The sequence below is a fragment of the Aquarana catesbeiana genome, linkage group LG08 (genome assembly GCF_042186555.1).
Source record: "Aquarana catesbeiana isolate 2022-GZ linkage group LG08, ASM4218655v1, whole genome shotgun sequence".
NCBI classification, from domain to species: domain Eukaryota; kingdom Metazoa; phylum Chordata; class Amphibia; order Anura; family Ranidae; genus Aquarana; species Aquarana catesbeiana.
Genome location: NC_133331.1, coordinates 36,626,507 through 36,650,260, shown reverse-complemented (window position 1 = coordinate 36,650,260; position 23,754 = coordinate 36,626,507). Strand labels below are relative to the sequence as shown.

Genomic DNA, 23,754 nt, shown 5'->3' with positions numbered 1-23,754 from the left:
TTTCTCTTTAAAGCACATCTCCGGCCTGAGCATTTAAATTAGTTAGTGGATAAAGTAGGGAAGGGTGGGAACCTCTTTCAGGGATTATTGCCATCTCTGTCCTTATTGGTTTCCTTTGGTTTGTTGTTAGAGCAATGAGAAATCATTCCATTGGGGACACAAACACATTTTTAGTAGCGTGAGGAAGGATTAGACCTACTGACAGTGTTTGTTGCCATCTGTGCCTTCCTGTCACATTGAAAATTTCACCACCTATTTCTTCTACGGGTGTCACAGGGAAAAGAACTAAGGGAACTTTCTAATGATGGGGTGCAAAAAAATAAAAATAAAAAAAAAAACCTGACAAATACAGTATATTAATTTTTCTTCACTCTGTCCTGCCAATAAGGCTGTAAGGTGATATAAAGTGAATTTAACTCTTGGTCCCATCTGTAATTGCTATTTGGTGCTTTGAATAAATCCATTTTGTCATTTTTATCTACTCACAAGTGAAGCATGACATGGTGATGACAGAAAAAGATCAAGTGGTCTATCAAATCAGCCCAATTTATATATACAGTGCCTTGCAAAATTATTCACCCCCCCCCCCTTGGCATTTTACGTGTTTTGTTGCCTCACAACCTGGAATTAACATGGATTGTTTGAGGATTTGCATCATTTAATTTACAGAACATGCCCACACAACTTTTTTTTTATTATTATGAAGCAAACAACAAATAGGACAAAATAACAGAGAAAGTCAATGTGTATAACTATTCACCTCCCCAAAGTTAATACTTTGTAGAGCCACCTTTTGCGGCTATCACAGCTCCAAGTCGCTTTGGATAAGGCTCTATGAGCTTGCCACATCTTACCACTGGGATTTTTGCACATTCCTCCTTGCAAAACTGCTCCAGCTCCTTCAAGTTGGATGGTTTGCGCTTGTGAACAGCAATCTTTAAGTTTGACCACAGATTTTCTATTGGATTGAGGTCTGGGCTTTGACTAGGCCATTCCAACACATTTACATGTTTCCCCTTAAACCACTCAAGTGTTGCTTTAGCAGTGTGTTTGGGGTCATTGTCCTGCTGGAAGGTGAACCTCCATCCTAGCCTCAAATCACATACAGAGTGGTACAGGTTTTGCTCAAGAATATCCCTGTATTTAGCACCATCCTTCTTTTCCTCAACTCTGACCAGTTTCCCAGTCCCGACTGCTGAAAAACATCCCACCAGCATGATGCTGCCACCACCATGTTTCACTGTGGGGATGGTGTTCTTTGGGTGATGTGATGTGTTGGGTTTGCGCCAGACATAGCATTTTCTTTGATGGCCAAAAAGTTCAATTTTAGTCTCATCAGACCAGAGCACCTTCCTCCATACATTTTGGGAGTATCCCACATGCCTTTTCACAAACTCAGAACGTGCCATTTTGTTTTTTGCTGAAAGTAATGTCTTTCTTCTGGCCACTCTGCCATAAAGCCCAACTCTATGGAGCGTACAGCTTATTGTGGTCCTATGTACAGATACTCCAGTCTCTGCTGTGGAACTCTGCAGCTCCTCCAGGGTTACCTTAGGTCTCTGTGCTGCCTCTCTGATTAATGCCCTCCTTGCCCGGTCCATGAGTTTTGGTGTGCGGCCATCTCTTGTCAGGTTTGCTGTTGTGCCATGTTCTTTCTATTTGGTTATGATAGATTTGATGGTGCTCCTAGGGATCATCAAAGATTTGGATATTTTTTTATAACCTAACCCTGACTTGTACTTTTCAACAACATTGTCCCTTACTTGTTTGGAGAGTTCCTTGGTCTTCATGGCAGTGTTTGGTTAGTGGTGCCTCTTGCTTAGGTGTTGCAGCCTCTGGGGCCTTTCAAAAAGGTGTGTATATGTAATGACAGATCATGTGACCCTTGGATTGCACACAGGTGGACATCATTTCACTAATTATGTGACTTCTGAAGGTAATTGGTTGCACCAGAGCTTTTTATGGGCTTCATAACAAAGGGGGTGAATACATACGCACATGCCAATTATCAGTTGTTTTATTTCTGAAAAATAGTTTTATGTATATAGTTTTCTAATTTTACTTCACCAACTTAGACTATTGTGTTCTGATCCATCACATATAAAAAGCCAAGGGGGTCAATACTTTTGCAAGACACTGTACAGTATATATATATATATTTTTTTTTTTTTTTGTAGATCTGTGTAGAAGCTCTTGTACTTCTTTTGGGCGACAGGCATTCCGCAATTCTGTTTGCGCGATTTTACCGCAATTGTCACCCACCAAATCGTGGTAAAATCGCATCACGATTGGGGTGCCATTGGAGGTGACAGAGAACGCACAGGCATCCCGCGATTTGCCGCTATTTCGAATCGTGGGCGGAATCGCGGCAACTCCTCCCGGGATTCAGAATGCGGAGATGTGAGCGGAACCTTATAACACTCCCTACAATGTAAGCATGCCTAAAAACGCTAAATGCAGCGAAATGCTTGTTACGGTGTTTAGCAGCGTTTTTGGGCGTTTTTCGTTTATACAGCTGAACAGTCCCTGCTCCTGGACACAGGCTGTGAAAAACAGTTATCGAAGCTTTCATTTGGAAGGCCCTTCATAGGCTGATACACCTAAAAATGGATATGTCAGTCCTGACCTAAATCACTTTGCTGTTTCCCAAACTCTCAAAATTTAATGACTAACACTAATTTAGTAAGTTTAGGTATAACTGTACCAACGCTGGGATCAGCTTTGCAACCTGCATACTCCAGCTGATCCAATTTCTATTTTTGCACTATTGAATCCAATGTAAGCACACCCTTTGATGTCTGTACAAATCTATCTAAAACATTGAGCTATTAACCTCCATTTTCAGTTTTATCTTTTTTTTTTTTTTTTTTTGTTCCTGTTATATTAGTTGTGCAAGGTGTCTACATATTATGTTGTAGTAATACTATATAAAGTACATAGAGAAGCACTGCAGTGTTTCTCTACACTTTCTCTAATTTGAAAGTAGCATTTGTTTTTATGCATGTTGGACCTGTGATGTCATTTAACCTCTGATGTCATCGACTTCAAGACTAGTTGATAAGACAACTATTGGTGATTATTGGTGATTGCAGAGTGTCTCTCCTGGCTCTGTATAGTCAGTAAGTATGCGGTGAATGGAGTGTGAACTGAGTAAATGAGTTAAACCCGTCTTTTCTTTGTTCTGAATATAACGTATGAGGCTCACTAATGGACAATTAGACAGCTTAGTAAACACAGTTGGTGAGAGTCGCATTACATTAGGCAGTTGATCAGGTGGCTACTGTTTACTTTCATTATTGAAAATGTAGTTTAGGAGTTGAAGTATGCTGAAGGTTAAACTATAAGCTAAAATTAAACGTATCTTAATTATAATACTTAAAGCAAAGTAGTACTGGAATATTAATTGGCACAGCTAAATAACTAAGGAATGGCGCAGGTCGTGTGATTTTTAACTTTCACTTACTTTCTCGTCTGATGCTTCTTGTAAATAATGTTACATAGTTACATAGTAGGTGAGGTTGAAAAAAGACATAAGATAAATCAAGTCCAACCTATGTGTGATTATGTGTCAGTATTACATTGTATATCCCTGTATGTTGTGGTCGTTCAGGTGCTTATCTAATAGTTTCTTGAAGCTATCAATGCTCCCCACTGAGACTACCGCCCGTGGAAGGGAATTCCACATCCTTGCCGCTCTTACAGTAAAGAACCCTCTATGTAGTTTAAGGTTAAACCTCTTTTCTTCTAATTTTAATGAGTGGCCACGAGTCTTGTTAAACTCCCTTCTCAGAAAAAGTTTTATCCCTATTGTGGGGTCACCAGTACGGTATTTGTAAATTGAAATCATATCCCCTCTCAAGCGTCTCTTCTCCAGAGAGAATAAGTTCAGTGCTCGCAACCTTTCCTTGTAACTAATATCCTCCAGACCCTTTATTAGCTTTGTTACCCTTCTTTGTACTCCATTTCCAGTACATCCTTCCTGAGGACTGGTGCCCAGAACTGGACAGCATACTCTAGATGCGGCCGGACCAGAGTCTTGTAGAACAGGAGAATTATCGTTTTATCTCTGGAGTTGATCCCCTTTTTAATGCATGCCAATATTCTGTTTGCTTTGTTAGCAGCAGCTTGGCATTGCATGCCATTGCTGAGCCTATCATTCTACTAGGACCCCCAGGTCCTTTTCCATCCTAGATTCCCCCGGAGGTTCTCCCCCCAGTGTATAGATTGCATTCATATTTTTGCCACCCAAATGCATTATTTTACATTTTTCTACATTAAACCCTATTTGACATAGGGTTGCCAACCCCATTAATTTCTTCAGATCTTTTTGCAAGATTTGCACATCCTGCGGAGAATTTATTGCCCTGCTTAGCTTATTATCGTCCGAAATAGAATGTGAATTTTGAGCTCATCTATTGACACTTATCTGCTACTTGTTATGGGTCTTCTGATTTCAGCAGCCTCCATTGCCACTGTAGGCACCAACCTTTTTCTCCTCCTTGAAAGTGTGTGTGTGTATAGGAATGAAGGGTTGGGAGGGTTACAGATAACACACATAGGGGAATGACAGAGATAAATGTGTGAGTTTCAAGATCGTGCACAGGAGGGATGGTCGTATGTGTACCTTCTTACCGCAGGGTTTTTACCACCCTAGCTAACAATGGTGGCCTTTTGGTTGGTTTCTGGAAAGTAAAAGAGATGGCTTGTGGAAATACAGGGGTGTGAATTTAGCTCCAACTTAGTGCTAATGTGGAAACCTGAGTATACATTGCATACGGTGTGTGCTATTTACCATTGTTAGAAGAATGTGACAGGTTCCCTCTCAAATCGCTATTATTGGCAAGATGCAGATTCCCAGTAATGTGGAGGCTTTCATTTGTATGCAGTGTGAGAACCAGCTATAAGTGGTAGCTCACTATAGACATAGCTATTTGCTTTTTTTTTTAGGGCTTTGCTTGCCCACTTTAAAAAAATAAAAATAAAGTTCCAGAAAATCCTCACAGGGGGTTTCCAGCATCTCTCTAACACAAAATTAATTATACCTAAGCCTACTGGCTTGTACTTGCAGTACTCCTACTTTGGCCATAACCTCAGACCCTTGTCTGCCACCTCCAGATAGTCTTCTCACAAACTCAGTGCATGTACCTAGCAGCTCCCTGCTGCACTGTCTCCCATCTGTCTCATAGGTTAATCCCCCTGACTCCTGGACAGAGACCTCCTCTGCCAGCATGGAACCCTAAAAACTAGTCATGTCTTTAAAGTGAAGCTCCACCAAAAAGGGGAAGCTCCACTTGTCTGCCTCCTCCCCCACATTTGGCACCTTTTGGGAGGGGGCAGGTACCTGGTTTTGACAGTTATCCACTATAACTTCCGGCTGAGTTCACTGCGGATCTTGCCTGTGATTGTTTTATTATCACTCTTTGAGGAGAATCTACAGTCTAAATATGAACTATTTACCATCCTACATAACCATTTCAGATGAGGTCATTCTGGGTTACAACATGGTGCAAAGGATGGATATTTGCATTCCCATGTACTATCTGTATTTATATATTCTATTATTTAAATTGCGATAGTTCATATTATGAATAATTGTGTATAGCTTTGAACATCGGTTAGCATAGGCAATTCGATTTATGATTTGTTTTGCTCTTATTCCTGCATATTTTTGCCCATGCAATGCTGTCTATTTACCTTTGTTTGTTTGTTTTTAATCGGCCTGACTTTTTAATTATACTGTGTCATCACTGCCATCATCAGATAGCTCCATGGGTAGTCCTCGTAACACATCCCCACCAATCAAGCCTTTTTCCCCTCCCTCTTCTCCTCCCTGGGTCGCCTAAAAGCTGATCCCACATGCAGGGGCATAGGTCTGATGAAGAAGCGATTTGCGCATTCTCCAAAACGCGTTACCACCCCGTCTGATGTTACCTGAACATGAACTACTGGTCCAGCGTGGTTCCGGAAGCCAGGCAGTCATCTTGCCTCCCCGCTTCCCCCTCTTCCAGCTGCTGGCTGGCTTTCTTCCTCTAGAGGTGTAGGATAGAGAAGGACATCCATTATGCTGATCATATCTAGGATCTTGTAAGTGTTTTTCACTGTCTTTTAATAAAATTCACTGTGGAATACTGCACTTAGAAGCACCTTTTATGTGGCTGGGGTGATACAGAGCACCACCAGGAAGCTGCCGGCATGTGGTCACTGTTGTCCACCTTGGAATGCAAGCAGGTGTCAGTAAGATGTCCTTCCTGCCTTTAAACGTGTTACCACGCCCACCCCACGTGACATGCGACATTTTAACTCATCCAAACCCAGCAGAGGAGAGGAGAGCAGAGCCCGGTGTGGCTAGAGGAGACACCCCAGAACACCTGCATCTCACTGCTGACAGCTTGCGTTCCAAGGTGGACAACAGCAATGAAGCTTTAAGCATACATGGGGCAGGATGGGGCTTTGTTACTCTGATAACAGCATAACTTACTTGATGCTGATCGGTGTGGCAATATTTGTTAAGGGATAAAACTCACGTTTAAGTTTTTGGTATACTTGGCCTTTAATAAAAATTGTCACACTGAATGACATTTAGGCAAACAGGTTATGATGTTATCAAATTAATAATGGCACTATGATATAGTATTTGATTAGGAAACTGAGATACCATAAGGATAGCAAAAAAATGTGTAGGTGTATTTCTTTGCTGTGAGTCTTTTTTCAGTAATAATCATGACATAGACTAAAAACAATGGTCAGAAAAGTAATACAGCCAATGCAAATTGTAGCATCCCTGTTGTTATTGGAGAAGGGCCACCAAACATTGGTGATTATCAGGAGAGAGGACCACCTTACACTGGTGGTTAGCGGGAGAGTCCCAATGGTTGTGGAATGAAAGCATTGTTAATGATAGTGGTCACTGGAAAGAATGCCCCTTACACTGGTCATCAGTGGAAAGAATGTCCCCTTACATTGCTCTTCACATGGTTGTCGGAGGGTAAAATGCTCCTTTACACTGATCGTCAATGGGAAAAATTCACTGTTACATTATGAGTGGGGAGGATGCCCCATTAGAATGGTAGTCGGTGGGAAGAATGCCTCCTTACACTGGTGGTCAGTGGGAAGAATTTGGCTCTGCTGAGTGACCCCCATACTAGTACTATGCAGGAATCACTGTCATTGCTCACTGCTCAAGGAACCCCTAGAGAACACTGGAAATATCCTCAGGTTCCACAGAACCTTTTTTGAGAAAGACTGAAATGAAAGCTGCTGTACATAAATTTCAGAGTCGAGAGAGGAATACCGTTAGACCTGTTACAGCTGAACACCTTCACCCTTGTTACATGGTAAACTTGAAAAGTATTTACTGGTAGGCCCTTCATACTTCAATCCATTAAAATTGTATGCTGTACCATTTTATGGGATCAAGTAGTAAGGCCCTTAGCAGAATTTGCATGTTCCCCAACAGAGCTTTCTTACACAATTTAGCATGTGGTTTCATCTGTGTTTCGATATCTCTGCTATAGAATCTCTGTTACAGCAGATGATCTCAATTACAATTCCGTAGCCTCTATATGCTTAGTACAGACTAAAGTTGCTTCATCATCATTCCTTGCTGTGTATGTAGGAAGTGTTAGAAATCAGGAGTTATTGGCATAATCCATGTCAGGATAAAATATCCACATGCTCAATGTCTTAAGTTTTGCAGTCAAATCTATCTTTAAAAAAGAGAACATGACACCATAGACAAATTGCCTTGTCATTTTCACATTTACTGTGATTACCTTGCTGTGTCAGCACTTTGCCCTTTTGTTTGCATCCCTTAGCTGGAATAATGAATTCTGAAGTATATACGATAAGCTATTTATCTGCATCGACACAGCATCAGCCAAGTGCTGATATCTCTGTTAAAGTGGAAGTCCATGCAAAAACTAAAATTCCTGCATCTATAGCCACCAACATTCTAATGCCCCATACACACGGTCGGACTTTGTTCGGACATTCCGACAACAAAATCCTAGGATTTTTTCCGACGGATGTTGGCTCAAACTTGTCTTGCATACACACGGTCACACAAAGTTGTCGGAAAATCCAATCGTTCTGAACGCGGTGACGTAAAACACGTACGTCGGGACTATAAACGGGGCAGTGGCCAATAGCTTTCATCTCTTTATTTATTCTGAGCATGCATGGCACTTTGTCCGTCGGATTTGTGTACACACGATCGGAATTTCCGACAACGGATTTTGTTGTCGGAAAGATTTATCTCCTGCTCTCCAACTTTGTGTGTCGGAAAATCCGATGGAAAATGTCCGATGGAGCCCACACACGGTCAGAATTTCCGACAACACGCTCCGATCGGACATTTTCCATCGGAAAATCCAACCGTGTGTACGGGGAATAACACTAACCTCTCTAGCCCTGGAAAGAAGAAATCAGTATACATACCTTTTCTATAGGCGATCCAACCCGATCTCCAACGGCGGAAGCTCTGCAGAGGACGCATCCGACAATGGCTGCAAAATGAATGGGAAGTGATGTCACCCATAGAGTTACTATGGGGCCTCCGTTGTTCGACATGTCCTCTGCACCCGCCCACACAGCGAACAGCTCAGTGTGGAATCAGAGCTTCAGCCCCTGGAGATCGGGTCAGATTGCCTGCAGAAAAGGTATATATACTGATTTTTTTCCTTTCAGGGCTAGATAGGTTAGTGCTTGAATGTTGGTGGCTATAGATTTTAATTTTTGCATAGACTTCCACTTTAATGGTCTCTGCTGTGCACGGATGAATCTCAGTAAATACATTTTCATAGGCATCCTGATGAAGGCAGTTGGGATGTATATAAACACCAAACACTTAAAGTGTAATTATACCTATTTATGAACATCCCCTATTCAATTAAAGAATGTTCCTCTATGTGTGTAAAATATATAATCTTTTTTTTTTTTTTTTAAGTTCTCAATACTTGCTTTTTTTTGCTTTTGAAGTCCATGATGTGCTATGCCCGTCTAACCCGGTCTGCTTGGTCATTTCAGCTTTTTGCACCAGCACTGTACACATGGGTGCATGTCTATTTCGATGCCATTAACAATCCATGATGACTTGTGCTCTCTGTGGGCTCCAAGCTGTATGTGCTGATGCGCTTTGCATCGACACGTAAGTTTGGAGTCGACAGGGACTGTTCAAAAAGGGTGACAGTGCTGCTCTTGCTCTTGGAACCCTAGGGAACAAATTTGAGGAACTGGCATGGTCACCAGTTGAAAATTGGAAGCACTGGAACAAGTGGAAGGTACTCTACTATTGTCTGAATTTTTAGTTTTAGAAACACTTTTCATAAGAGTCTGCTCCTTCATTACAGTTCTTGGATGTCTTGGGTTCCATGAAATAGAGAAAAATGCAAAGGTGTGATATATTGTGAGTACTTTGAATAATAGACTGTGAACTGGCCTGTGTCATTGCTTTGTACTGCTAGTGTCTTGCATTGTAAGAGAACCTGTCAGAATAGAGGTGTAGAATCTGACATTGCTGACTTGTCTATAAAGGTATATGCTACAAGGCTGTCAGCCTCATCTTTGCTTACCTGCTTAGCAAGTCACTGTCCTGGAATGAGGTCTGTCAGGTTTGGAGTTCCACTGATTGCATTCTGTTTCATTTTACTCATTAGTTTGTGTATAAGGAATTAAGGTGACAGTTCATGAACTATCACTTTAAGAAACAAGTCAACATTACATAGTTACATAGTTAGGTTGATAACAGACACAAGTCCAGCTAGTTCAACCATAAAAAAATAAAATAAAATAAAACATATCATACTATCCCATATACCCAATCCTATACCCACAGTTGACATTTTCCATTATATTTCTTGCTCCTTACATCAAAGATGAGCTCTAAACCTGCCTGAGCTGTCCCGCTAGGAAGCTGTTGGTGGGATAATGCCCTGCCACCTTTGACTGGCTGGCTGATTTGACAGCTTTACTGAGCCTAGTCACAGTTTGCACTGCCTACAGAGCTGCAGTGACTGCACACTTTAATAATTTTAAAAATCTTCTTTTTTTTTTAATAACAAGCATGATATGCTTTGTGCAATCCAGATTCTCTTCTTTTCGGGTCCCCGCCAACAATCCTGGCTCTTCATCTTCTCAGTGTGTCACCATAGGAAGCCACTATCTATCATGGTACACTGGTGCTCCTGTGCTGCACTGACTGTGTCCATAGACAAAGGTAGCATGCCTCAGGCCCGCCCAGTTGTCACAGGATTTGGCTGACAGCAAAGCCCGTAAAAGTGGAGACAGCGCTGGGTTAAGTGAGGACTTAGGTAAGTATAAGGGGGGGGGGGAGTTCAGGGGCCTGCTACCTAAACATGTTTTTACCTTAATGCAGCTAATGTTTAGGCTTTAGAACCACTTTAATGAATCCTCTTAAAACGTCACATCAGTATGGTACCCAACAGAAGAGAAATGTTCCCTCCCAGTGTTCTCTGTTTGCTGTGCATCATGTGACATGAAGGTAGGTTGATGAGAAACTTACCCAGAATTTCCTTTGTGACACCCTGGTGCAGAGATCTCAATGAAGCTAACAGGTAGTTATGAAGAGCCCCCTGCCTAATCCTATTTCCCTGCCATGGTGGGAGGTAAACAGTAGAAAAACAAAAAGGAGTCTTTGCATATTATGTTTACTTTATTAAATGGAAGACTTGGGTCTTCATGGCTGACCATGCCTGCTATATGAAATGCGCTGCTGTAGCAGCTGGCTGTGCTACTGTGCTACTTCAGAGCTTCTTGCCGGAACCGAGGGCTCCCGTGCGGGAGTGACGTCATTGCGGCTCAGGCCATTCACAGCACCGGAACCCACGAACCCGGACAAAAGGCCAGGGGAAGATGTCAGCCCTCTCAGCACTGACTGCCTGCCACTGGAAGGGCTTCGTTCTAAGGTAGGTATTTCATAATGTGCTAGTATATATTGTCTTACAGGTGTTTTTTAATTCTGCAGCGGTTTACTGCTGCTTTAGGACACATTTATAAGTGGGCTGCCAACAAGGATTTGAAAGGGAACTCAACCCTATTTTTTCATATATTGTGAGAATCATATAATTTAAGAATGCCCAAGGAGAAGTAAAACTCTAGCAAGGGTAGGTGGGATATCTGATGGGACATTGGAAGGTAGATCTGATGGGACATTGGAAGGTAGATCTGATGGGACATTGGAAGGTAGATCTCACTGTTGGGAGTAAGCTAAAGTCCAGTAAATGAAATTATTAAAGTGATACTAAAGTCTATTTTTTTGTGTTTAAAAATAACAATTGTTATACTTCCCTGCTCTTTGTAGTGGTTTTGCACAGAGAAGCCCGGATCCTCCTCTTCTCGGGTCCCTCTTCGGGGCTCCTGGCCCCTCCCTCCTGACGAGTGCCCCCACAGCAAGCAGCTTGCTATGGGGTCACCTGGGCCAAGCCACAGTGTCATGTTTCCATTCAGTCACAGTGCTGTGGCTAAGCCCTGCCCCATCTCTCTCCTCAGTGGCTCACTGACTTTGATTGACAGCAGCAGGAGCCAATGGTGCTCCACTGCTGTCCCAGCCAATCAGGAGGGAGAGTCCCGGGCAGCCGAGTCTCTCCTGCAACATCGCTGGATAGAGATGGGGCTCAGGTAAGTATTAGGGGGGCTGAGGGGGCTGCTGCAGAAGGCTTTTTATCTCAATGCATAGAATGCATTAAAGTGGTTGTTACCACAAAACTGTATGTCACTGGAAGCCCCTCTAGTATAACTAGGCATAACACACTGTATAAGTGTTTTAGTAAAACTAAGCTTCTAAATACCTCTGTACAGATATCTTCAGGCCGGTCACGTGACTCCCGGCCAGTCTCCTACTCTGATCCTGGGCTTCTGGGGGAGGGGCCAAGATCTCCCTCTAACGTCGGCCGGGGAGGTCACTTGACCCACAGAAGCCCTGGATCAGAGTAGGAGACCGGCCGGGAGTCAGGTGACCGGCCTGAAGATAGCTGTGCAGAGGTTTTTAGAAGCTTAATTTTAATAAAACAATTATACAGTGTGATATGCCTAGTTATACTAGAGGGGCTGCCAGTGACAATTTCTACTCTTTTATTTTTTAATAATAGCGGCAGGAGGGGGGGGGGCAGAGACACGAAGCTGAAAGGCAGGAAAGGACGGGGTGAGGGGGACAGAGGAGAGCTGCTAATGACAGAGGGATGCAAACTGACCACAGTAGTCAGGGCTCAGCAGCCATGATTATCGTGGTCAGTACAGAGAGGGGGGCACAGAAAGTGGCAGGATCAGCCAGCACTGTGCTGTTTAATCTGCTATGAGGGAACAGGATCTTTTTTTTTTTTTTTTTTTACAAACACTTTAAGATAAGAAGAAAAGCCTTCTGCCTTTACAACCACTTTAATGCCTTGTTTATTAAGTAATGTATTATACAACTGCACCCCAAAACCAAGTGAGCAACCCTCTGGACAAAATTAGAATTATCAATGGGAAAATAAATGCAATGCTCATTTTATCATAGCGCTGTTAATTCTGCACATGTAGCAGAGCTGATTTAAGGCTTATCAAAAACCAATATAATCAGCAAAAACCATCACTAATAAACGAAGAAGAGCATCAAAAGTTGCATAATTAGCAAAAAAAAAAAACATCACTGGTGCCCATAAGCAGACTAATTATTAGCAACATCAAATTATTAGAAACATCAACAATGTACAATAAAACAGATAATAATTAGTTATTGCCATGACTACAGTGTAAAATTAACTTACTGGCTTGTCTGCAGATATACAGGAAATGTCTTATGCTTTGTTGTGCCTATTTTCACCAAAATAATATTTAGCCACTGCGTTTTATGCTTTTCCTTCATTATGTCATAATCATTTTAAAAGGCCGGTAAGCATAAAATTAAAGTTACTTAATGTTTGTTAGTAGTTACATTAACAAGTATTTATAGCAGCTCTGACGCAAACTAAAACCAACCAAAGCAGGCTCTGATAATGTTCTATACAAACTCAGTCTCTCCAGAGCCATCAACATCACCTATCAAAATCAGGTAGAGCTGTTTTGCCCACTGCCTGCTTGTTTGCTCAAAAAACAAGGAAACTCTCTGGCTATACACATAAACCTAAAAGTTTATGGCAGTTATCTGTGCAAGTTCGTGCCCACACCCACGGTTTCCTTCACTTCTGTAAAGTTCCTATGAACGTGGGCTGAGCATATAATGCATAAACAAGGGATACCATCAGTGAAAATTGCATTTGAAAATAGGTTTGCCCCACGGATTTCTACTTCCCAGGCTTTTCTATTGGCCACTAATACAACTTTCAGAATTTAAAGCGTATCTAAAACAAAAAAGAAATACAACCTCAATTTCAAAAAAGTTGGGTTGCTGTGTAAAATCTACATACAAAACAGATCCTGGTACTAACATGCAGCAAAACCCATCTTCACCATCAGAAGCTCTGGTGAATACCAGTTAGCGTTTAGACCCCACACCTCGGGTGAGCAAGCATCAAATGCCAGGGGGACCTGCTTGTATACCTATCCTGATGATCAGTGGGAGCCTATCTACCGCTTTAGCTACAGGTCTCCGAGCCTGACCCCTGACCATGGCACCTTGCATATTTCAGCAGGATAATGCTAAACCTCATACTGCATGTATGACAACATCATGGCTTTGTAGTAGAAAAGCCTGGGTGCTTAACTGGCCTGCCTGCAGTCCACGCCTTTTACCAACTGAAAATATCTGGTGCATCTTTAAAGGAAGGAAAAATAAGACGAAAATGACCCAGGACTGTTGATCAGTTAGAATCCTATATCAGGCAACATTTATCTCCCAAAACTCCAGTAAATGGCCTCCTCAGCTCCCAGACATTTGCTGAGTGTTGTTAAAAGAGAAGTATGGGAGTTTTTTTTCCCCAGCAATCCTACTTACCTAGGTGGATGCAGCATCGGATCAATGCTGCATCTGTCCCCCGGCATCTCTGCACCAAGAACCGAGCCATCGAACACTGCCGATGGCTCGGTTCTCTCGGTTCCCTGAGCAGAGAGCTGCTGATTGTCAATCAGTCAGCATCTCTCCTGCTCTGCTCCTCCTTGCTCACTAGAGCGCTGAGCTGTGGAGGGGTGGGGAGCGGCTTTCTCAGCCTCCTAGCGGCTCTCTGAGAGGCTGAGACGGCTATCAGTCCAGGCACCTGGCAGATTCAGACTTCCAGAGTCGAAATGACGCGGTGCCTGGACTGATATTGGCGACGTCAGCAGAGAATGGATTCAGACCGCTCTTTGCTGAAAATGGTTCACAGGAGTGCAAAACTAATTGTTCTCCTGTGACCCATAGGAGAAGCCCAGCCAAACGAGCTCAGGCTGAACTTCTCCTTTAAAGGAAGAGGGGATGCTGCACTGTGGCAAACATGGCCCTGTCCCAACTTTTTCGAGAAGTGTTGCCATCAATTTAAAAATCATCTTATTTTTTTCTTGAAATGGTACATTTTCTCAGTTTAAACATTTGATGTTTTCTATTTTCTATTGTGAATATAATATGGTTTTATGAGATTTGCAAATCATTGCATTATGTAGTTTTATCACAGCTTCTCAACTTTTTCAGGACACTGTATATTGCAGCTTACCAATCATTAGATGTGGTGGCTGCTTTAGTTTTCTCTTTTATGCTTTTTTTTTCTTTATTTTCACCAGGTGCTCTGGCCAGTAACACACTTCCTGTCTAAGGCCCCTTTCACACGGGCTTTCTGATCAGGTCCGCCTGTCAGTTTTTCAGGCGGACCTGATTGGACGCTCCATGCACCTCTATGGAGCTGCAGATGTCAGCGGTGACATGTCCGCTGACACTCGCTGCTATCCGATCCGATCCTGTCCGGGAAATCCAGACAGATGGTGGACCTATTTTCCATCCGTCTGACGGATCGGATCAGATGGGATTGGATGGAAACGGACAGACGGTCCATTTTCATCCAATCTTCCCATAGAGGAGAGTGGAACTCTGAGAGGTCCGTCTCTGCACAGTGAGCATGCGCCTGCTCAGCGGATTGACTCCTCCCACCCCCCACTGAGTAAGCCGAGTCCGCCAAGCGGACAAGCCCGTGTGAAAGGGCCCTAAGGGTGTCTCTTCTATCTATGGAATTGTAACAAAGACATCCCTGGACTGCAGCATTGTTTGGATAGGGTAGTGTTAGATGGCTAAGCACTCCTTGTAGTCCGAAACACGTAAGCTTTGTTCCACTTTGCTGTGACCTGTATTTTGGATGACACCCTATTGAAAAAAGGCAAATATCTTTGGAGTGTGGCTGTCCAGAATTTGTTTGATGTCTAACTGCCATAGCATTGCCAGCACCTGGACTTCTAGACTGAAGGAGATGCCTTTTACCTTGATCTGACCCACCTGGAGCGGTGATACTCTCTCTCTACATAGTGTTAGATGGACTAGTATATTTAGACGGATTTTACATAAGTGACTAACAAAATAAAGCCTAACTCCAGCTGACACCTTTTAAGCAGTTACAGAAAATAACAGTTTGTTTTACTTTTGAAATAAAGGATTTACATTAATTAATAAAAGCTGACCCTTGTAAGCACCACCGTCAGTGTTAAATAGTTGGTCTAAACACGCTAACCTCCACTTTTGCTGAGCAGCATTTAAGAGAGTTAAAAAAATAACAGACTTACTAGCTGGATCACAAGACAACGATAAAGGATAAAAGCTTAAAAGAAAGAAAATTAATGCAGACATCACATTTAGGCTGGGTTCACACTATCGCCTCAACCAGCTCCCAGCAGGGGGTCCAGTGCACTCCCATTCACCGTTGCAGGTCCGATTTCAGCCCAAAGTTTTGGCTGAATTCAGACCTGAGACAGACCAAAAGACGCAGAGGACTCCTGTGCAAATTCGCACAGGAGCCACAGCGGAGATGTATGAACCGATCAAAATCTCCTGCTATTGCGAATTGAATTGACACATATAATTTGAGGGTTTGACATGTTGGGTATAAATTAATTTGACTCAACCTCTTCTTTTATAGTATACCAAAAATGGGTAGTATATTGGGAAAAATTAACTTTAGTGTATTTTTTACTGAAAATATACATTTGACAAACCACTGCACTAATGTTGCGTGTCATAAAAAACTGTAACTACCACCACTTTATTCATCAGGGTCTCTGCTTTCAGAAAATATCTAATATTTGGAGTTTTAAAAGAGAAGTAATGGATTTTTTTTTTTTTTTTGCAGTTTTATGCCTACCTAGGTGGATGCAGCATTGGTCCGATGCTGCATCTGTCCCCCCAGCGCCTCTGCACTGAGAACCGAGCGATCGAACACTGAGAGGCTGAGCTGGGTGTCAGTTCAGGCACCAGGCGGATCTAGACTTTATTGTCGTGATGACGCGTTGCCTGGACTGACATCTGTGACGGAAGAGAATTCCACTTCTTTGCCGCTCTTGCAGTAAAGAACCCTCTACATAGTTTAAGGTTAAACCTCTTTTCTTCTAATTTAGTGAGAGCCACGTGTCTTGTTAAACTCCCTTCCACGAACAAGTTTTATCCCTATTGTGGGGTCACCAGTACGGTATTTGTAAATTGAAATCATATCCCCTCTCAAGCGTCTCTTCTCCAGAGAGAATAAGTTCAGTGCTCGCAACCTTTCCTCATAACTAAGATCCTCCAGACCCTTTATTAGCTTTGTTGCCCTTCTTTGTACTCGTTCCATTTCCAGTACATCCTTCCTGAGGACTGGTGCCCAGAACTGGACAGCATACTCCAGGTGCGGCTGGACCAGAGTCTTGTAGAGCGGGAGAATTATTGTTTTTTCCTCTAGAGTTGAACCCCTTTTTACTGCCAATATTCTGTTTGCTTTGTTAGCAACAGCGGGGTATTGCATGCCATTGCTGAGCCTATCATCTACTAGGACCCCCAGGTCCTTTTACATCCTAGATTCCCCCAGAGGTTCTCCCCCCAGTGTATAGATTGCATTCATATTTTTGCCACCCAAATGCATTATTTTAAATTTTTCTACATTAAACCTCATTTGCCATGTAGTTGCCCACCCCATTAATTTGTTCAGATCTTTTTGCAAGGTTTCCACATCCTGTGGAGAAGTTATTGCCCTGCTTAGCTTAGTATTATCCGCAAATACAGAGATTGAACTGTTTATCCCATCCTCCAGATCGTTTATGAACAAAATAAACAGGATTGGTCCCAGCACAGAACCCTGGGGGATCCCACTACCCACCCCTGACCATTCCGAGTACTCCCCATTTATCACCACCCTCTGAACTCGCCCTTGTAGCCAGTTTTCAATCCATGTACTCACCCTATGGTCCATGCCAACGGACCTAATTTTGTACAGTAAACGTTTATGGGGAACTGTGTCAAATGCTTTTGCAAAATCCAGATACACCACGTCTACGGGCCTTCCTTTATCTAGATGGCAACTCTCCTCCTCATAGAAGGTTAATAGATTGGTTCGGCAAGAACGATTCTTCATGAATCCATGCTGATTACTGCTAATGATACCGTTCTCATTGCTAAAATCTTGTATATAGTCCCTTATGTTAGGCTAACTGGTCTGTAATTCCCAGGGATGTATTTTGGGCCCTTTTTAAATATTGGTGTTACATTGGCTTTTCTCCAATCAACTGGTACCATTCCAGTCAGTAGACTATCAGTAAAAATTAGGAACAATGGTCTAGCAATTACTTGACTGAGTTCCCCAAGTACCCTCGGATGCAAGCCATCTGGTACCGGTGATTTATTAATGTTAAGTTTCCCAAGACTAATTTTAATTCTGTCCTCTGTTAACCATGGAGGTGCTTCCTGTGATGTGTCATGAGGATAAACACTGCAGTTTTGGTTACTGAAGCCCCCCGATTCCCTCGTGAAGACCGAGGAGAAGAATAAATTCAATACCTTCTCCATCTCCCCATCCTTTTTAACCAGATGTCCTTCCTCATTCTTTATGGGGCCAATATGGTCTGTCCTCCTTTTTTACTGTTTACATACTTAAAGAATTTCTTGGGATTTTTTTTTTCTCTCCTCCACTATGTGTCTTTCGTATTCTATCTTAGCCACCCTAATTGCACCCTTACATTTCTTGTTGCATTCTTTATAAAGTCTGAATGATGATCCCTGAACCTTGTATTTTTTGAAGGCCTTCTCCTTTGCTTTTATATGAATTTTTACATTGGAGTTAAGCGATCCAGGACTTTTGTTCGCTCTTTTAAATTTATTACCCAATGAGATACATTGGCTAATGCCCTTATTTAATATGCTCTTAAAGCAAACCCATCTCTCCTCCGTGTTCTTTGTTCCTAAGATTTTATCGCAATTTATGCCTTCTAACAAGGTTCGTAGTTCAGGGAAGTTGGCTCTTTTGAAATTCAGTGTCTTTGTTTTCCCCTTATGCTTCCTATTTGTGTGATTTATACTGAAGCCAATTGACCTGTGATTGCTGTTTCCTATATTGCCCCGTATTTCCACATCAGTGATCAGATCTGTATTGTTGGAAATCAGTAGATCCAGTAACGCTTTATTTCTAGTTGGTGCGTCTAACATCTGAACCATGAAATTGTCCTGCAAGACATTTAGGAACTGGCGAGCCTTAGACGAATGCGTGGTTCCCTCCACCCAGTCGATGTCTGGATAATTAAAATCCCCCATTATGATAACACTTCCCATCCTTGCTGCTAATCCAACTTGTGATAGGAGATCCGTCTCCCCCTCCTCCCTCAGGTTAGGGGGCCTATAGCATACTCCCAGTATTATTTTCCTCCTCCTCCCTAGCTCCCTTAGTGATGTCATCTCTCATATTTACTTGTACATTATTCTTGATATACAGGCATACCCCTTCCCCTTTTTTACCCTCTCTATCCCTGAAATAAAGGGAATACCCTTGAATGGTTGCCAGCCATTCATAATAGCCATTGAACCAGGTCTCTGAAATTCCCACAAAATCCAAATCCTCCTCGTATAACAATATCTCTAGTTCACCCATCTTGTACGCCAGGCTCCTGGCATTGGTGAACATGCCACGTAGAATAGACCAGTCGCATACTATCTCTTATTGGGTGTTCCAAGATTGCAACTAGGACTTGTTACTATACTTACCTTGGGTTTATGTGCTTTAGTCAACCTACCACTAATACCCCCAATGCTACCCTCTGGAATATGTTCCGCGCTGACTATCTCTACCTCTGGGCCCAGTTTTTTTATTTCACTTGGTTTAGAGTTGCTCCTTAGCTTGGTGATCACTGCACCACATGTTGCTCTCATTTCAGCAAGCTGAGAGATGAAATCAGTGTAGTTTGTAGGAAAAGGTAACAGTGTTCCATGTTTAAAAGATATTGCAGGAAAGCAAAATGACCAAGCTAACTGTCAGGCAGATTCATGTTGCACAACTGCAGCTAGTAACACAAGCTGACATATACCGAACAAAATATTATATATGGATGAGCTGATGTTGAACAATTTTAGAGCATTATGAACAAGCATGCTTTCCATCAGCATCAGCCATGCATACCTTTATAAACACAGTGTTTTCAGGAGACGCACTTAAAATATGACATGCCGCACACGAAGAGCTTCTCCGCCGCGCTTGTGTCTCCTCTTACATTTACAATCATTAGCCAAATGACAGAATGTTTAGTTTCCATAATCCTTTAACTGGCAAATTCATTTCTTCCATTTAATATGTTAATTTTGAGTTTTATTCTTGCTGTTGTTGAACAAGCTGCTCCGTCTCAGTGTTTGCTGCGAAACGTGAGACGAGGCAACAATGCAGAACTTTGTTTTCTGTGTAAGCAGCCGATTTATAAAGATGCTAAAGCATATTGGCTTTTCCTGGAGTACTGTAATTCATTGTAAATTGCCAATCCTGCACCTAATAATACAGCACAGATACTGACACAGTGAAAGCAAAGCTTATTTAAAAAAAAAAAAATGAAATGTTAGTGCAGAACAGAGGCATATCCCCTAAATCATGTATTATTTCTAATGGGTTAGGTATAGTACCACTCCTGTGATGACAGGACCATCTCTCTCCTGAGTGGTACAGGCTATTGTCCCCACACCTGGCTATGTGCAACTGCGTGGGACGCTTGTCATGCTGATACCAGGCCATGTATATCTTTTAGCACTGCAAACAACCTTGTAATATGGTCCTCCTTTCAAAAGACCAGCTTGGTGCTGATGAGAACTGGGCTCTTCCATACTACCAGTGCTCTAGGAAGGCGGTGAAGGAATTTTGGAATGTGGTTATAAGCAACTTCTTTGCCCCTACATTTATTACTTGATTGTATGTTGAGTCTGTAGTTATCCTAGCCATTTTTTTGGGCACTGGTTAGAAACTTTAAGGACCGATCCAGACTGTAGCATTACAATGCCACACAAAACGAATTGCATTGCAGTGGCATTCATTTTGATTGGCACCACAATGTACCGAGCTGGTGCACAACAACGCACATGCATTTTAGCACTCCACACCTCACTGGTGGTGCACTGCTTTGGGAAAAATGAATGCCGGTCTATTAATCTTTGCATTGTTATGCATTGGCAGCTGATTCATAGTAGAAGGGAATGCCTTACCTCATTGCATGTTAGCTGCTTCACGACCGCCCCCATAGATATACTGTGGTAGGGTGGCCGCTCTGCGCCAGATCATGTACCTAGTAGGGGATCTGACCCTTCCGGGTCTGGGGTGCGTGCGCACACACCACCGGTGACCCGCTACCGCTGTGATCACGCACAGCGGGAGCCCAGCGGCGGGTACCGTGGACACGATGTCCGCCGTCACCCGCCAATTATACAGGACACAGGCAGAACGACAATCTGCCTTGTGTAAACAAGGCAGATTGTCGTTCTGTCAGGAGGGAAGGTAATGATCCTGTGTTTCTCCAAAGCATGAACACAGATCTTTGCCTTCCCCCAGTCAAAGCACCTCCCACACATTGAGTAAGCACAGGCTAGGCAAACAATTAACTCTTTGATAGCCCCTGATGTTTAACCCTTTCCCAGCCAGTGTCATTAGTATAGCGACAGTGCATATTTTTTAGCACTGATCACTGTATTAGTGTCACTGGTCCCCAAGAAGTGTCAAAAGTATCATACTATAAGTCGCTGATTTCCGCCATTACTAGTAAAAAAATAAATAAATAAAAATATCCCATAGTTTGTAGATGCTATAACTTTTGCGCAAACCAATCAATATACGCTTATTGGGATTTTTTTTACCAAAAATATGTAGAAGAATATATATTGGTCTAAATTGATAAAGAAATTTGATTTTTTAAAATTTTTTATTGGGTATGTTTTATAGCAGAAAGTAAAAAATATTGTTTTTGTTTTTCAAAATTGTCGCTCTTTTTTTGTTTATAGCGCAAAGAATTAAAACCGCAGAGGTGATCAAATACCACGAAAAAAGAGCTCTATTTGTGGAAAAAGAGCACAGAAATTTTATTTGGGCACATCGTGGCACGACCGCGCAATTGTTAGTTAACGTAACGCAGTGCCGTATTGCAAAAAATGGCCTGGTAAGGAAGAGGGGTAAATCTCCCGGAGGTCAAGTAGTTAACACATGTGCATCACACACATGCACCACAAAAGAATGAATGCAACTTGATGGTTAATGTAACTTACCACTGGGTAAGCAAAACACAGCTTTTGTTATTTGTCAAATTTTCTGAACTCTATAGGAGCTTGTTAGGCTTTGTATATACGCTCAGACTATGTATAAAAACACAATAGGCCCACAAAGATCACGTACAAAGGTCTTGCATATAGCACTACACCTACCATCATCTTTTCAGCAGTTTCATGTTGGGGTCAGACCTAGTTGCTGCTGTATCCAAGTTTCAGACAACTTTAGTAGATGGATCTTTCGCCAACATTTAATCGTTTCTTGGAAATTGCCGTACATACCCTCAATTGTTCTGTTCTCAGTTTGCCTTTATACTGAAGTTCCTCTGTTATACCAGTTCTCATGACATTTCTACATATTCCAGTAAAATACTGTATATTTCCAGCTCTGCCACTTAGCCAAAAAACATTTCTCAATTTAGAGTAAGCTTTATAGAACCTCCAACAACCATAAAGTTGGGGAAAAAACATGTCCTTGTAATCTTCCTAGCTCTGCACCTATGGAAAATCGACTTCAGCTCATGATATATGCACTGCTACTTTGCTGCTTTTCTCCTGGTGACAAGATTTATATTGAGTTCCAGGTGTCCAAAAACTGAAGGTAATGACATTGACATGCTTGGTACTGGCTGCCAACTGGCCACTTTTTGCAATGGGAACGGAGTACTTTGAATCTGGTTGATGTTTTGCCTGGCACAAATTTCCTGTAAATTACGCTATTGGGAGTTTGTCTTAGTGAAAACCATGACAGATTTTGGTATTGAGACTTTAAAGTGGATAATAAAACATGTTAACAGTTATTAAAGAGTTATACCGCTCAGAATGTGCTTAGGGGAAAAAATCTTTGTATGGGAACTTGTACTAGGCTTAGAAACAAATGGCTTTCTGATCCATAGTTGCAGGGAATGTGATGTCTTTTTCTAGCTATGAATTTCCCATAGTCTTTACAGTGCAGCAACCCTTTCATTGAAGGGGATTCATTTTAAAAATAAATCACCCATATTACTCCCCTCTAGAGAGTTATTATTATGGCATTTCACATCCTAAAAGCATGCGACCACCTTAAACTGATACAATGGTGGCACTAATGCCATAGCAGTGCACGTGGCCCCTATGGAGCCTGGTAGGGGTCTTGGGTGTACTAGACAAGGCGACAAATGAATCCAGTGCCCGTATAGTTTGCCACTCAGCCGTTGCCATCCACCATGTACACAAACTAGGCACTGTTTTAAATTGTGCTTGTTCACATCTTTGTGATGTGTTGATGTGCCCTTTGGCAATTTGTATGGACTGTTGATGACAATGAATTAAAAAATAAATTATCTGCGCTTATGAAGAGATAATATTGCTGCTGAACACTACACGCTGATACCAGGCACAATCATAAATGTAAACCAATCAGTCCAGTGCATCTACTGTCATCTACGTCCTTTGACATCGGACAGTTGCGCATGCATGGTAGCGTGTGTGTGTGGCTCTGCCCTACACGTTTCATCATATGTGACGTCATAGGGGGCAAGGGCACAGTAGATGTGCTGCCCTGATTGATTTACATTGTTGATGACAATGGCAGTGCATGAAAATGTATGATTGTTGATCCTATGTAAAAATATGTATGGTAAGGTTTTTATATTATTATTTTATATTACTGAGAATAATGCGGGGTGCAGTGAGGCTCCGTATGGGTGTGTAGAGCCTGGAATTTGGTTGGGGAATATTTGGCTGGAGGATGATGAAGTTTAATGGCTGATTTATCCCACCAACACCTACCTAGTTGATAAATTTTTTGACTGTACAGTTGTATATATTTGTTTTGAGGCTGCATTCACACTATAGCATGAATGTTGTGTTTGCGGTAACCTTCATTACTGTGAATGATGCAGGGGGCAGTGAGGATCCTTATACTGTAACATTAGAAGCTGGTATGGGTGTGTAGAGCCTAGAATTTGGTTGGAGAATATTTGGCTGGTGGATGGTGAAGTTTAGTGGTTTATTTATCCCACCAACACCTACCTATAGTTGATACATTTTTTGACTGTACAGTTGTATATATTCGTTTTTTGTTTTTTTTATATAATCTTTATTTTTGACACATAGGAATATAACATAGCCAACAATGC

The 23,754-nt window shown here is 42.1% G+C and overlaps 1 protein-coding gene across 6 annotated transcripts in view; it reads left to right on the top strand.

The window, feature by feature from the left end:
- MGMT (O-6-methylguanine-DNA methyltransferase) overlaps positions 1 to 23,754 on the top strand; it is a 728,754-nt gene that overhangs the window by 507,121 nt on the left and 197,879 nt on the right. The gene's annotated exons all lie outside the window — the stretch shown is intronic.